At 38.9% G+C, this 16,788-nt stretch overlaps 1 long non-coding RNA gene across 1 annotated transcript; it reads left to right on the top strand.

Annotated features, from left to right (window-relative positions):
- Nucleotides 1–5,973: 5,973 nt before the first annotated feature.
- Nucleotides 5,974–15,776, top strand: LOC307018551. Its single transcript, XR_013802433.1, has 3 exons — nt 5,974–6,146; nt 13,679–13,754; nt 15,172–15,776. It is a non-coding gene; the product is annotated as an uncharacterized lncRNA (long non-coding RNA).
- Nucleotides 15,777–16,788: the final 1,012 nt, after the last annotated feature.

Here is a 16,788-nt window from a genome sequence, read left to right on the forward strand (position 1 = left end):
TTTTTTCAATCAGCTATGTACACTTCCCATTCGCACTTAATTATGGGAACTACACTATAATGGGACATTGTAATGTAATGTTAATCTCTACATACTTTGTTCACAAAACGGAGGCTGGCCATTTTCATCCACCACCACAGCAGTTGTAGGGGGAATGGGCTCCAGAAATCCATTGAACACAGCCTCGCTGTCATGGAAGATATTCCTCTTGTGGGCCTCAATGTCACAGGTTGCACAGAGGAACTCCATGTCCAGTGGAACACAGTCCAGGCACCTAAGCCGCTTCTTCTGCACAGCATCTGTGGCACTTCTGAATGGCTATTCTCTCAGCTGAGAGATTTGCATTAAAAAGCATTGGCCTAGCCGTTTTCATTCTCACATCTGTGAGAAGCTGCCTTTGTGCCCAGGCAGAAACCGTTCCGTCTGTTGCCTCCGGAACTGTTGCCTAAAACTGGTATGATGGATATTAAGGTAGTATACTGAACCGCTTTTGAGTTGGAAAAATATATGCGGACTAATAATAGCAACATGCTATGAATCATCATATGCATCCAAAGCAATATTAGCAAGTGATACTTATACCAAATATGCATTCACTTGTCATGAAACAGTCAATACTCAATACTTTATTATGATTAACTAGGTTAGTATAAAAAAGGAAACATTGGGAAAAGCTGTAGTGCCAGTCAACTGCTGTTATAATCAATATACTCACCAAGACTACCAAACTCTTGATGTTCTAGCTGAAGGCCTTCCGCATGCACAGGATCGTCTCTTCTGGCTTGTGAAGCTGCAGAGACAGTCATTTTTGCTTAACCCTTCAATCAATCTATAATTACACCAATTAATTGTAATATGAAAATGCTCTGTAAGGACTGCAGGTAATGAAACTAAGAACATATTACCACAGCATCACAATGACAATTTACATTTTGCATACTTTTATCCAAATCGACGTACACATTTAAAAAAATACAACACAAGCAAGGATTATCAGTCACAGGCTCTTAAAATATCTTGATTTAATTTGAAAATGTTTTAAACATTGCAACAGATTTGTCAAGAGGTATCTTCAAATTACATAATTTCATACTGTGTACACCAAAATAACTTTGTTACGAATTATCTTTATTCTTAGACTTAGAAATCATGATATAGTAAAGAACAAACCTGATGCGGAGCGTTGTGTTTCCCGTTGTCTCTCACGTCTGCGTGTGACCACTGGATTAGAAAGAGGTCTCTTCCTGCTTTTTCTTTTCTTTTTCGGAGGGGTGGCAGGAGTTTCAGTGGCCATGGCAGCCTATATATTTTCAGAGGTTGAGATCAACAACAAAGTTGTAATACATACAACATAAGACAGCAGCACTTATATTTGAGCAATTATTTAACGGTTGCATAAAAAGGTCTAACTGACCCTTTACATTACATCAATAAAAAGCAATAGCAATGATTATATTACAGACTTGGGTATTTGCTTATCATGAAAAGCCTCACCCTGGCCTCATGGAGATGAGCCTCGCTAATCAATGATGCCATGTGCACCGTGGCCTCATTGGGATGCTCAAAGACCCTCACGTCAGGGTTGAGGGACATGGCATACAAATAATACAAACAATACACAAAATGAAGAGTGAGAGAAAGACCGGAGAGTGATTAATAGAGAGAATGATAGAAAGAGAGACAGTGAGAGAGAGTGGCTCCTAAAAGTGCCGTTGGTTTTATATGTGTGTGTGTGTGTGTGTGTGTGTGTGTGTGTGTGTGTGTGTGTGTGTGTGTGTGTGTGTGTGTGTGTGTGTGTGTGTGTGTGTGTGTGTGTGTGTGTGTGTGTGTGTGTGTGTGTGTGTGTGTGTGTGTGTGTGTGTGTGTGTGTGTGTGTGTGTGTGTGTGTGTGTGTGTGTGTGTGTGGATATGTGTGTGTTGGAGATATTAAGTGTTGTAATGAAGCTGTAAAACAGGAAAAATAAAAACATGATTAGGATTATTTAGAATAACAGTAACATCTGTGCAATACTCTATGCAATAATTATTCATCTGTACAATACTCTATGTAATAATAATTCATCTGTGCAATACTCTATGTAATAATAATTCATCTGTGCAATACTCTATGTAATAATAATTAATCTGTGCATTACTCTATATCAGGGGTCGGCAACCTTTTTGATATGAAGTGCCATTTAAAAAAAAATGTTTTATCAGCGTGCCAACGATCGAGAACTATCAGCAGGAGGGCGGGGGAGCCTCGCTGGAAGCAGTGTGTGGACCTGTCATTGCAACTTACATGATGCCGAAAACACATTTAAATAATTGGTTTAAACGGCATAATATAAGGACGATCGTCCGTTCTGTGATTCTCCAGAGCACACCTGTATTAGGGTCATGCAGAGTGAGATGAGATCGCTGTCCCTTTAAGAGAGAGAGAGGGGTGTGTGGCTTGTGCATGTGTGTGTGGATGGTAGAGCGACAGTGAGGGAACGTGTATGTTTCTGGAAATGAAACGAAGCAGCAGAAAAACAGAGGTCTGTGATGTATTTTGTGAAACAGAAGAACAGCTAAATAAATGCAACGGCCTCCCAAGAAGAGCTCGCCTCTCTCCAGTCATTTAAGCTAAAGTGGGTTATTGAACCTGAAGCTTGCTGCTTCTGCCCTCCTTGACTACGGTCTGCGTGCCGACGGGAAAGTTCAACACACAAGATGGCCAGTCCGCCCCTTTGTAGCATATTATTTCGATGAGAGATGAGCAGATCGCCACTGGGCTTTCAACTAAATACACAGCCACGCAAAAACTGCGGCATTTGTACAGCTCCTTATGGGTACTGCAATTAGTGAAGTGCTTTCCTCGGTGAAACGATCAGCTCTAGACCACGGAGGAAAGCGGCAGAAAGTCGCTTGGAGTTAAAGAGAGCGGGGCTGCGTTGCGTGCATGGCTTCCTTCTGCATGTAACGGGGAGACACGCTCTGGCGGCGTTCTCGATCAGGATCCGAAAATACAATTTCAATATTTTTGCACACTTATTCCACTTATTCCTAGTGTGCCACTGGTTACGGTGCTGCCAATGCTGGCACGCGTGCCAGGGGTTGCCGACCCCTGCTCTATATGCAATAATAATTAATCTGAGCAATACTCTGGCATACATTATGCATTTATACTGTGCATATTGTTATATTATTCACATATTTGTACATACTTGTTTTTCTTATATCTTCTACTATATATTTAAATTCTACAATGTTACAATCCCAATTCCCCCCGGAGATCAATTAAGTATATCTGATTCAGAGTGGGACATTGGGTGGCCAGTCAAATCCTCTGGAAAAACTCCAGTTCCACATTTTTGTTCCACTCCATCGCCGATGCATTAGCCACTATTAAAACTCTGTGTTGAACACTGTCTTTACAACACATGTGCAAATACTTGGATTTAAACATATTTTTCTAGCACGCACCTCCACTATCCAACTGTGCCAGTGACAGCTAATGTCATTTAGCTGTATAAACTATAAATGTTATCCAGCTAAAAACGTTGACCGGAAGTCCGGAGGCTCGCTGAACGTGGCCGCTAGCTTGCCTATTGTAAAAGCTAAGCTTGCCTATTGTAAAAGCTAAACACACTACAAAACTCAACCTAATATACAGGAATGAAACGCTATAGAGACTGTGCTACAGTGGAATAAATAAAAGCAATATTATTTTGTGTTTTAAAGAAATAAACTCCCCTTGATTTTAGATACTTACTGTTGTCCGTTGTCAGATGAAATTAATGAAAGTGAGGTGATTGTGGGTAACGTAACGTGGCTACATCACGTTGCCGTCGAGCGCGACGTAACGTTGCCGTGGTAACGATGGAATCTTCTAGTTTATTGTTGTTATAATAAAAATGATTATTATTACTATTAAACAAAAAGCATTTAAAATACAGTCAGTAGCCATCGTCATTCCGATGTGGGGGGAGTGGTTTTCACCATCATTATCATCATTATATATTTTTTAAATGACTAATATTGGCCTACAATACCCATTATTGATCAAATAGGAATATAATTGTCTTTTAAATAACGTAAACTAAAGGGAACAATCTATTTGACACAGCTGAAGCTCTGGCCTTCCTTAAAAAATAACTAATTTAATAAAAATCACAGTTGTATTACACACAATGCACTGTTTTTTGAGAACACAAATTTGGTAAATAATGCACCATAATACATTCTGACAAAAAGTAAAAATTATTATGAATACAAATAAAATAAAACAAGCCTCCCGTGAGTTACTACAAGCTATAAAGTAGATTTTAAAAACGTTTTATAGAATAAAAAGCTCACTGCGGGACGTTGTAGAAATGTGTGTGTGCACCACGACAAAGGAGCCTCATTCACTTTACATTGGCGTTGTTTGCGTGGTGCCGACACGTAAATGTAACAAAGTTCGTGACTCCACCACGCAATGCGGTGTTAAGGAGTCGTGGTGGAGTCACGCATTCTGGTGAGATCAGGTTGGATCTGCATGTAGCATTCGCTCGCGATCTCAAGTCGTCTACGACATACGTTTAGGGAGCTATATAGAAGCCTATGGACATCCCGGAAAGTTGAAAATGTGCGCTAAGGACCGCCCTCTTGCGTTGGAAAAAGCCGACACAGGGGACTTGACATAAAGTCAACATAGGCCGACCTGGGAGTGATGATTGGTTGGACTACATTACAACTATATTATAATAAAATAATATTGTATTTATATTATTGAATTGATTATGATTATTATTAGTAGTAGAAGTAGTTTATTTGCATTAAATATATTTTAATCTATTTGAGGCTTGTATTTGGCAGGAAATGCAGACGTATTCACCTGTAAACGCATACTGAACGACATATACATGCAGATTGACCATTTACCTCACTGTATAACAAACTAACTGTGTTTATAATAATAATATACAGGAATTATATTTGCAAAGTACTTTGTTTAAAAAAAAAATTGTTTCACTCCTGTCGGTTGGGGGGGGGGGGGCTCATCTCACAATTTCGCTTGGGGCCCCAAGTTGGCCAGGGACGGCCCTGCTCATCCCACTTGCTGTTGTATTCAAAATATGCAATCCAAAGTCAGCAGCATTTTAATACCAACAACAGCAGCGCATACAGAAATGAACATGTAAGAAAAGCAAACACAATTCAAGTAGTAAAACATTGCGTGCACGTCTGCAGCAGCCTCCTTTATTGTATGGAACTCTACATAATGTCTCAGTCCCTGAAATAACTTGAAAAGCAAATAGCAGAGCACTTATATACTGTATACAATAAAAAAACATGAACAATCGTGATATTCTTAATTCAAGTCCAATATTTGTTCAGTAACAAGAACAAAAAGTAAAATATCCTTATGTCAGCTTTTAACCTGTTAAGCCACGGAGCCTGTTTTTCAGGTCTCAGGCTCGAAAATGACATTCCCAGAACAAATGACTATATCTTCCCTTCTAAAAGGGGTACATTAATAATCTTTTTTCTCAAAGCAATGATAAACCTGTGAGTTGGATGTAGAAGAGTCAGAATCAATAAAGATTTTTTTTATTCTAAAGTAAATTCAGATTGAACATAGTAACAAAATGTAAATTGTTGTGTCCAATCCAAAAAAAAAAATACTTATAGTGAAAACCACCCTTGAATGATGGGATAGTAGCCCAAAAGTTTTAGGAATCCCAACTATAACATATAATAAGTACCCTGTATCAAGATTGATGCAAAACAAGTGACATTTGACCTTTTTAGAGAGATTTAGCAAAAAAATAAACCACCTCTGGGGTCATTTGGGTGGATTTGGGTGGATTTGCCGTTTCTCTGAAACACATTGGTCGATTTTGGTGATTGACATCTCTTTTGAACCGTTAGAGCCAATATAATCGAAGGGGAGGTTCCTAAAGCCACCTACACGTTCCATTGAGGAGTGAGAGTGATGCGCACGCAGCTTGCCCAAACCGAAAACTATGTTACGCTCTGAAAACTGAAGACTAGGCTTATTGCCATAAATATGATGATGAATCAGTAATCATTTCAAAGTGACACAGACACATTGGATTAACCTATGGATTAACCTATAGCAGCGTTTTTCATCATTTTAATGCCATTGAACACAACTTTTGATCAGAAAAACAGCAAAGGTAAGACTATTTGCCGTTTTGGCTCAGTAAAGCTAGGTTGTGTGTTGTCTGTGTTTGCTTCCCCTGCCGCTGATCGCACAGTGATGATACTAATGCCTATAGAATCTGTGGAATCTCAGCTTTAATCTGATATCTTGTTTGTGCAGATCCGATTAGTAATAAAGTATTTATACCGTGAGTTCTGTGCTCGCTCAGGGCTCATTTAGACGCTTCTTGTGAGACTTGTGTTTTGTTTCGGTAAAAATGGTTCATATCATCAGTTAGCTGAGTTTCTTCCCGTTAAGTGGGTAGGACACATTAATAGGTTGTTAAATGTTAAGAAGGGTAGGAATTTCACGGCATGGCTGTAGTTGCCCCTCGGTCTGGCCGTGAGGCCCCGAAAATAATTGTATGTCCTACGGCCACCATGGCCTTTGTGCCCCTTACACTGTTAAAATCTCCAAGTTGCTTTAAAAGCGTCAGAGCAATGGTCTGGTCTCTGAACTGCATTATGCTGTGTTCATACCGGATGCTCTAATCGCTGGAGTTTCACCGCGGCTGTCAGCTGTGTTTACTCCTGTCATTCAAACAGGGGCGCTGGAGAGGGGGCTGGGCTTATCTCCATTTAAATCAGGGGTGGGGAACCTTTTTCCTCTCAAGGCCAAGGACCATTTAAATGTTTACAATATCCTCCGAGGGCCGTATACAAGATATTGACCTCTGCTTAAAAATACTTAAATCACAGATTCATTTGGCCTTTCTTTCATGCTGTGCAAAGAAAAAGCAACCTCTTAATCCAGATATTTTACCATGACTCGCGCATGCATGCACGTGCACGGTTGTGGCATGACCACCAAAACAGAACGATATGGACACAAGATGTGTGCAAAAGTATTTAGTTTCCTATCCATGGGGACATGATTTAATATTTTTTAAATATTTAGACCCTCCAGAAAAATGCGATTCTGCGATCGCAGAATTTACCGCATAATCAGCAAAATGGCGCAGATTTTTAAAAGGCCGCATATTTATCAAAAGGCCGCATATTTATCAAAAGGCCGCATAATCCCGGCATTTTTCCATACAAAGTTGAGAAAAACATTTTTTAACTCGTCTTGATGTGACGTCATCAGCTCGCGCATCACAGAATGTAAACAACACTGTATAGAGTGAACGTGTGGAGCTCACACGATAGAGAAAACACCAAGATGAAAAAATCTAATCCATCTCATTTACCGACGAACATTTCTACTAAAGACCGGGCAAAAAGTGGGGGGAAACTATTCTGCACCCCGTGCAACTGTGTGTTGGAGCATAAGAGAAAATCGACGGTGACAACCCACTTTGATTCATTCCAACATTCGCTGCTTTCTGCTGCTGCCGACAAGAAAGCCAAACAACTCACGTTCACCGAGGGCATCAACCTCCAAAACCCTTTCGAGGGCTACAAGAAACGAAGTGAGTAGCCTACAAGATTGAAGCTGGTCAGATAACGAACGAGTAAATGAAAACAGAATGAGGCGGAGAAGTGTGTGTGTGTGTGTGTGTGTGTGTGTGTGTTTGTGTGTGTGGGGGGGGGGGGGATTAAAATAGCCCAATTGCTTTTACAATAAATAAACATTGAATGTGTTTAATTGAATAGTAAAGGGGTTTAACGTTAGTGGCAAGTTGTGTGTGAGAGAGAATAAATAAGACAGCCCAATATTTAATTTTTTTAAAATTATTTTTCCCCGCATATTTAGCATATTTCGCAACTTTCCGCATATTTCGCAACTTCCCGCAATTTCACCGCATAAAATCACATAAAACCCCCGCATATTTAATCGCATAATCAAGGATTTTAGCCCGCATAATCAAGGAATTTAGCCCGCATAATCAAGGATTTTTGCCCGCGTTTTTCTGGAGGGTCTAAATATTGAAGTTAAAAGCATCAATCCAGTGCACTTTGAGAGTAACATTAAGAGATCTATGGATACATCTCTCAACACCCATATGAAACAGAACTGTAAACAGATTTATTTTTCTTTATGGATATTTTACAAATCATTCCCCTTTCAAACTGTATTCTTGTTTATTAATAACAACTTTTTTTTTACTGTCATATAGTATTTTATACCTTTTTACTTTATTCTCTTATTTTTTTATAAATATAATGATCATATAAAGATGTGCCTTTACCTCACTGGTTGTAGAAAAAGCTTCTTATATTCGTTAGCATAGCTAACCAGATGCTAATAACAACAAAGTTATTGACTGTATGATCAGTATGTCAGATGAACAGATCGCCACTGGGCTTCATAGACAGGGTCAATTTTCACAAAATCAGAACCCCGAAGGCATTTTGTGTTTATTTATGCTATACAACATTTCTATGGGTATTAAGGGGTGCTGAATCCAAATCTACTGTATATGAAGCTCAAAAATGTCCTAAAATGCCTCAAAATTGAGAAATCCAACATGACCGCAACCACCAGCCTGAAATCTATTTTAAGTATATCTTTTTGACTAAACAAGGTACAAACTTGAATTAAATGTGCTTTTGTAAGTTCCCCTACATGGGCAATCTGATGCCATATTCAGATTTGAGATGTAATGTGAATAAACTGCTTAGCTCTCATATATATTGCAAAAATAGTAGTTTTTAACTATGAATAATTACTCAGCTATTATTATTATTATTATCAGGCTACTTTTACTTACTTTGTAAGTGGGCTTTCAACTAAAGACACAGCCACGCAAAAACTACAGCATGTGTAGGGCTCCTTATGGGTACTGCAATTTCTGGAAGTGCCGGAGTGACGTTCTGGTGCTCTCCGTCAGAACTGCACCCCTGTCAGACGAGACCATGTACGAGACATATACCACGTGATGACCATGGTGATGACACGTTAGGCTCATGTTGTGTTCAAGGACCCTGGCCTTGGCTAGGAGAAACAGGCACTCGCTATTTTTTGCGTGTGTTTATAAATTACATCGAGGGCCGTACCAAATTCTCTCGCGGGCCGTATACGGCCCAGGGGCCGGAGGTTCCCCTCCCCCTGATTTAAATACTGTGGCAGAAACCTACTACAACAAAATTAACATATTTTAGCCTGATTTAATTGTAATACACGTCTCAAAAAGATGCCGAAGTAACAACATACTGATACCGGTTGGTAAAAACCATGAATTCATGTTTTGACAAGTCTGCAGACAGATGGCAGGTGAAAAACCTTTTAAAATGCGTGTTTTCTGAATGGAGATCGGATCGAACAGGCTAAACTAACGTTGTAACTGCTCCGTCCACACTCACAACAACGGCATACAGACATAAATAAAGCAGCGACTGTATTCGCCATGACACAGACAGTATGTGGTTTGTTAATGTTTAACTTTTGTCCAGTTTCTGAACAGATATGAGGAGCTGTGAGCTCTGTGTGCTAACAGCTAACGGCTGAAGTTTTGGTTTTCTGATTCAACTTCAATGACGACAGGCTGAGATCCTCACTGCTGATTGGCTACAGCGAAAACGCGTCACGCAAATTTGACGGTCGAGTTGAAAACATTTATTAAAGAGACTCGTATACACATACAAAGAAAAAACACACACACAGACTTTTGCATTTCAAAGTATTGCTTGTTCATACAGTTGAATGTATGAGCTTCACTGTGCACTGCTGAATGATTTATGTGCAGAGAGGCTGTTTCTTCTGCTCTGAAATTGAATATATTTGTTACATATTAATAGAATCTTAGATTTGATTTCGGATTTGTGAATGGGAGAAGAAGTAGATGGAGAACATACTAAACACTAATTATTCACAGAAGAGAGTATTTCATTTTATATACGGTAATAAGGAGGCATAGGCCTGTATGATATGGAAGCCTGTTTGCGCCACAGGAAAAAAAATGTATCTCATTATAATGACTTACTATCTCATTATATTGACTTAGCTATCTCATTATAATGACTTAGCTATCTCATTATATTGACTTAACTATCTCATTATAATGACTTAGCTATCTCATTATATTGACTTAGCTATCTCATTATAATGACTTAGCTATCTCATTATATTGACTTAGCTATCTCATTATAATGATTTAGCTATCTCATTATAATGACTTAGTTATCTCATTATATTGACTTAACTATCTCATTATAATGACTTAGCTATCTCATTATATTGACTTAGCTATCTCATTATAATGACTTAGCTATCTCATTATATTGACTTAGCTATCTCATTATAATGACTTAAGACAACTATACCAGCAAGTCAAAGCAATACACTAGTTGTAAGCAATCTTGATTTTGGAGCACTCCTGAAAAGAACATTGTTTTTGCTCTTGCCACACACTTCATGAAGGTATAATGTACTATTAAAAAGGTAACATGTGAAGTAATGTTACTGGTATAGGCCTAATGTTAAATAGATAAACGTTAAATATAGCATGCACCGACCGTTCGGATGGCCGAACTAACTCGAGGTAGGCCTAGCGTAACTGTATTGCTATATTTCGTGGAGTGTTAGCTTACTGGGTTTAATTGACGTATTTATTAAATAACATTAAAAACTCCTGTTCAGCAATTTCTTTACAATAATGTGCGTGAGTAGGCTACTATAGTTGTTGTTTTGCTGGTGTTAAAAGGTAAACACAGCAAACTGCAGTTAGCATGCAATTAATACTGTGCTAGGTTCGCTAGCTAGGGCATATGGCACGTATGCATAACTTGAAGCGGATCGAAGCCTCGGAACGATGCACACTGTTTGGGTCAATCAATTAGGGAGAGTTTTTGCTTTTGTCTACATTTTGACAGGATTCGTACCGTGGAAGCATATAGTAGATGGAGAAACGTTTCAAACAGGTCAGCTCAGCATTCTGTGGCAAGCAAGATAATGTGCATTGATACTGTGCTGCGAGACACATAGGGAGCTCCACCATGGTTATTTAAAATGTGTTCAAGCTTGCAAATGTCCGTTTACCTATCCATAAGCCATAGCCTACGTTCTTACTCGTCAATTAAATATATATTATGAGTTCAGATTAAGGCGTTGTAGACTATAGCTATATATAAAGTTGTGAGTTTGTGACACAGCTGCTGCGGGCTCCTGCATTTCCATGTGCAGTGCTGCCGGAGTGCACCGGGACGATACTACAGGACATTTCTTTTCTGAGGAATAACGTTTTAAATTCACATAAGCGACCGTACACATACAGCGTTGTTTACGTGTTCATTATGTCCACTGTGGATGTACACACACGTACTACGCCTGTGCCAAGAGTAAAACATAACTTGTTTATGTCGGAAAGAGGCTATAACTCGCCCTGGTGATCGAACGTCTACATAATCATGAAAGCATTATATGAAGTATAACCGAACATCTGATGTAGAGTTCGGACTGTAGCAGCAACTGTGGTTTTTAACATATCTTAAGAAGGTAAACAGTGGTTGGCTGTGCGCTCTGCGTCCGTGCACTCTGCGCGCTGGTGACACTTCTCAGAGGCTACAGGTTCATCATTGTTTCTGCCTTCAGTTCTGCAGAGAGTTCATAAAGACATATGAAACCGCTTCTAACACTAGAAAGCAGCCGTAGGCAGCTAATTAGGTAAGAATCCCGCACATTCAGTCATATATCAACGTAGACTGTTTACTCACTATCCTGCTGTGCCAATTCTGGTTAAAGAATTGTGTGTTAATTGACAGTTGTTAGCAGTGGCGTTTTCTCCTGGAGGCCAAGGGAAGCCAGGCTCCCCTTGTTTTTTCGGATTGTAGTTATAATTTTAATAAATAAATAAAAACACTTCGTTTAGTTTCGGAAATTCTTTGTTGTGTGTTGCTGCCGGCCCGTCTCTCGCCAACTCTCATTGAGTATTTTACAAAGAGTGAAACAGTGCCCCTCTAGATGTTATGGTGAAACAGTAGATTGCACTCTCTGTTACGAGAGGAGGCCAGCCGAAATTTGCTTCCCTTGGTGAAAAAAAATGGAGGGATTGATCAATCAGATGAGGCTCACGTCATGCCCCTGCCAACCTGTGATCGGTCAGGGCCATGCCAAGGGAAGCCAGAGGCGGCTGGCTTGCCTCACAATCCAATCAAATCGCATCAACTTAATGGTGCAGTGACGCGTCCCAAAAAGCGGAAGTAAGCTGCGCTCGGTTTCCCTCGACAAAATAGCAAAGGGATTTCTCCATAGGATTTTGGAAAATAGCTCGAAAAAAGGTCAGTGGAAAACGAACCTGTTAGATAAATGCATATTTTGTTCAGTCGGATAATATCCACATGTCTAACCTACTTTTATAATTTTCGAATCATAAATCTAATCGATAGAAGATAGATAGCGTCACTGCACCACTCTCACCGCCGTTAGAAAGTAGCAAGCAACTGAAGCAACTGCAATTATGGAGGATGGAGATTTGGAGTATTTAAACAAAAATAATTGTACTAAACTTCCGCTGCAGCAGCAACAACAAATACAATCTGATGACAGGCCAATGCCCAAACTGGAGCTGTGTACAGCGAGGAACAAGGGAGCGAACCGGACGTAAAACGTTAAAGGTCTCCTGATTTAGTTTGTGAATGAATGCTCATTAGAGTTTCGCCTGGAGAGTGCGTGCGGACCTGTCGGTCAGATAACAGGCGTGTGTAAGTCCTGCATCTGTATGATACAAATGTGTGTAAAATGATACCGGGCGCTGTAATCACTCATCTGGTTACGTTATTACATTGACCACCACACCCCCCCCCCCCCCAAAAGAAAGGATGTATTATTGGCTTCCCCTAATTTTTTTCCCACGCCACGCTACTGGTTGTTAGGGCCGTTTTTCAAGTCTGTCCCTACTATAGGCCTAACGTGAACTTGTTTCTCATGCGGTCTAAATAAGACATGTCGTGTATATAGCTGTGGTTTCTGAATATAATTATAATGCCATGCCGTGCTCCATCTGCTCTGCTCGAGATAAAAACGTGTTTCTGCAGGAGACATGATGGAAAATGAATCCTATTGGAGAAGCTTTCTCCTTTGGCTTTCAGCTGCTCCAGATTTCGTTTCTCAGCCCATCTGCAATTAGATGGTTTGTGCCTATTGTCCTGTTTTCAGGATTAGAACAGGATGGCATATATGGCAAAAGGAGACTAAATTGTAAAATTAGCAGGTGACGTTTTAAATTGAGTGCTGAATTCATCCATTCAAAAACTATATTTACAGTATGCATACTTCATTAGCTCATTCAACACTATATGACTGCATTATCAAATGTCGGCCTGTACTATTGTTAAAATAGCAAAACCAAAATGTACCTCATGAATTTACAATACAGAACAATGATGTCACTTGAATCTTTGTATACTTTTCGGTTTACAAAGTAAACACTGTTGGCCCATCCAGGCGCTGTCACAGATTGTAATGCAATAGAGTACTTCATAATGGGGTTTGACTGCAGTTATATACTCTAAAGTAAACATGCCCACTTCCCTTACAAACTCATAGCTCATTTGTAGCTCAAATCTCTTGTTGTGTATGGTTTATTTTTTATGATAACTACTAACAACTTGTAATGCATACTCACAGGATGGATGCCTTAAGTGACTTCTTGAGGCAGAGAAATGTTCCAGAGGAAACAATAAAGACCTTGGAGAATGAGAAGGTACTTAATTGCATATGCATAACCAGTATATCAGCCAAACTGTTGTCCCTTTCATTGTTTCTTCAAAATATAACATTTAGTTGGTCAAACTTTGTAAAACCAATCATTCTGAAGTCGTAAAGAATTAGTTTGATAATGGTTCAATAATCAACAAAACATGTTGATATGTTTGTAAAATAATAAACAAATGTCCTTACCTTTTTTGCTATGTTTAATAAGTGCTTAACATAACAACAATGTTTTATAACACATCTAGTTACCTTTTGTCAAACATGAAATAATCATTATCAAATCATTTGTAAATGATGAATAAGTAAGAGCTGTCAGTAAAGTTATTCACAGGCAGGTAAAAAGAAGGGGCCGGAACTCCTTCTTGGTAACTAATGTGGGTCAGAGAAGGCATACCATTGTAGCCTACTTTACTGTAGTACACAATATAAATGGACCATTTGCATATGGACCATACGCCCAATCTAAACTATGCACCATATACACATACAAGTTTAACTGCTGTTACAAAGGAAAAGCAATTATTAAATGCATCATGTATTAGTCATGAGCCATGCTTTTGGTAGACCCTGAAAGTTACAAGACATAAAAATGTAAACATCACTGATGTGAGCTGTCCTACTTTACAGTAATACAGAAAAATAAGATAATTTATTATTCACGTTGACAGTCTAGCAACAGGAATAATATGCCTTCCAATATATTCATTAATTTGTCAAATGTGACATACAATTATATTTCTATTTTAGATGGCTTTTTTATTTATTTACATTTAAAATAATGCACATATTCATCAGCTCTTTCAATTTTCCATGTTTTCATGTATTCATATTAATTTGTATATTTATTTACTTAGTTTAGGATTTATTCACGATCTCTTTTAAATGTAGTTCATGTATTTATTATTATATGTATAAATTTAATAAGAAATGACAGACTGTGAAGATATTTGTATGATGAAGCAAAAAATGGCCTAAAATACATAATTGAACAATGGGCAAAAGTACTATGCACAGCTGGGCACAGCCTTCAGGACCTGCCATCACTGTATGAAACTCTACAACCAACGGCAAGAAAGGTTGTTAAGTCTCTCACCTTCCCAGAGGCCATCAATGTCCACCAGAAGGATATTCAAAAGTACCTAACCACATACTTAAGGAATGCTGATATGCAGCATCTGTCTTGGTTCCTCAGGTTCTGCACAGGCTCAGATCTATTCCTGGGGAAGGAAATCATAATTGACTTTACCCAGATTCAAGGTTTTCAGCGAAGACCTGTGGCCCGTACTTGTGGCTGCGTCCTGGAGCTGTCAATCCATTATGACAGCTTTCCTGAATTCAGCTCTGAGATGAACAAGGTGTTGGAGTCTAATGTGTGGGTAATGGACATAATCTGATCTGTCCAACAGGATCTGTTATTACAGCAACTATTCCAGGCTGAGGCCCCAGAAGGTTGTGAGTTCAAGGTACGATGCTTAATCCCAAATCCTTCCTGGAGAAAATCATTCCTGCAGCAAATCATTCCTGCAGCAACTTGACATTTAATTAATTTGTTGTGTATAATCAGTGTTTCTTGTGTCTTTTTCATGGATGTGGATACATTGGGTAGGTGCCCAATGGGTACAGGGGCCCATTAGGCCCTGGGAATTCAAAAAAATCGTAAAAATATGTGTGGCTACTTGCCCACTAAAGATGGGTTGTGCCGCGATGGTTTCTTTTTTTAGTAATAATTTGTCCATGTCCACTTGTTCTAAAGAAGAACATGGCAGCTGACTGGCCTAAGTAGGTACAAATGTGTGTATTCTCGCCAAGTAGAATGAGGCTTTGTCTGGAAGTATGTGTGAGTTCAGTACACTCTAAATGCTATATGTGGGGATATGTGTAAGATCATTCCAAAATATATTTTGAAGATATCAAAATTCCTGACTCAAATTGTTTTCTTTCTTTATTTGTAATGGCAGTTTACAATGTTGCCAGTTGTTGTGCCTGTTAACATTACAACAGCTTTCATACTGTGCAGTCACATGTTTATTTTTGACTAAATAAAACGTTTGCTGATAATTGAGTATTGTTTGGTATTGCAGTATTGCTACTTTTACTTAGTTATTCGTCCATCGCTAAAAATCAACCTTTATTTAAAAAAGAAAGAAATATAAATGAATATGTTTTAAAATGACTGAGCACATGAATATTACAGCATGTGCCAAAAAAGGTGCATACATTGATACAAAAGAGTACATTAAATAACATTATTTACATATTGGGAGTAATATGGACATCATTAAACTGATACTCACTACATTGCATGATCTTCTAAACACCCTGTTGAAGATTACCTATTAATGTACTATTCAGCACCACAGACTATAGAGTTTGCATGCACACTTTGACTGATGCATGCAGTCACTGTCACAATCAAGCCCTTGGACAGAGGACTGGTAACAAGAGCAACTTCGAAGGAGCACTGCAAACTTTGCAAAGTGTATCTACCTGCAGGCCTACATTTAGGATACCATTGATATTTCAGAGCATATTGGTATACTGGTAGGCCTATTAGGTGGCGCTTTTTCGCAAAGAACAAAACCATACTCTATTCCCCCAGCTCATCAATAATCATTTGTCAAAGTTTTACATAGAGGTCCGGAATTTCATAAACATCCTCTGACATTGCCAGGCTGTGCTCAGACATTAGTTCAATATATAGGTGAAACACATCCTCATCACAAGTATAGTCCTTAAAACAACAGTGTTCTCGACATGTTTCAACCTTCATTGATCAGCTGGCTGCAAGAAACTCTGAGCCCCATATAGCTCGGGAACCACATACATTATGGAGGGATGACCATTGGGAGCCCGAGGGTTGTTGCTTGTTCTTATGCGATGGTCATTCCAGACAGCAACAATGTGATCAAGCTCCTCCTATATATTGGATGGAAAAAGATTAAAAACGTTATATAACACTTTTTCTGTCTTTGCTGATAATAAATAGTTATTTTGGCTACTGTACCTGTATGGTATTTTCAAAG

The sequence above is a fragment of the Notothenia rossii genome (assembly GCF_949606895.1).
Source record: "Notothenia rossii genome assembly, chromosome: 9".
In the NCBI taxonomy this organism is placed as follows: domain Eukaryota; kingdom Metazoa; phylum Chordata; class Actinopteri; order Perciformes; family Nototheniidae; genus Notothenia; species Notothenia rossii.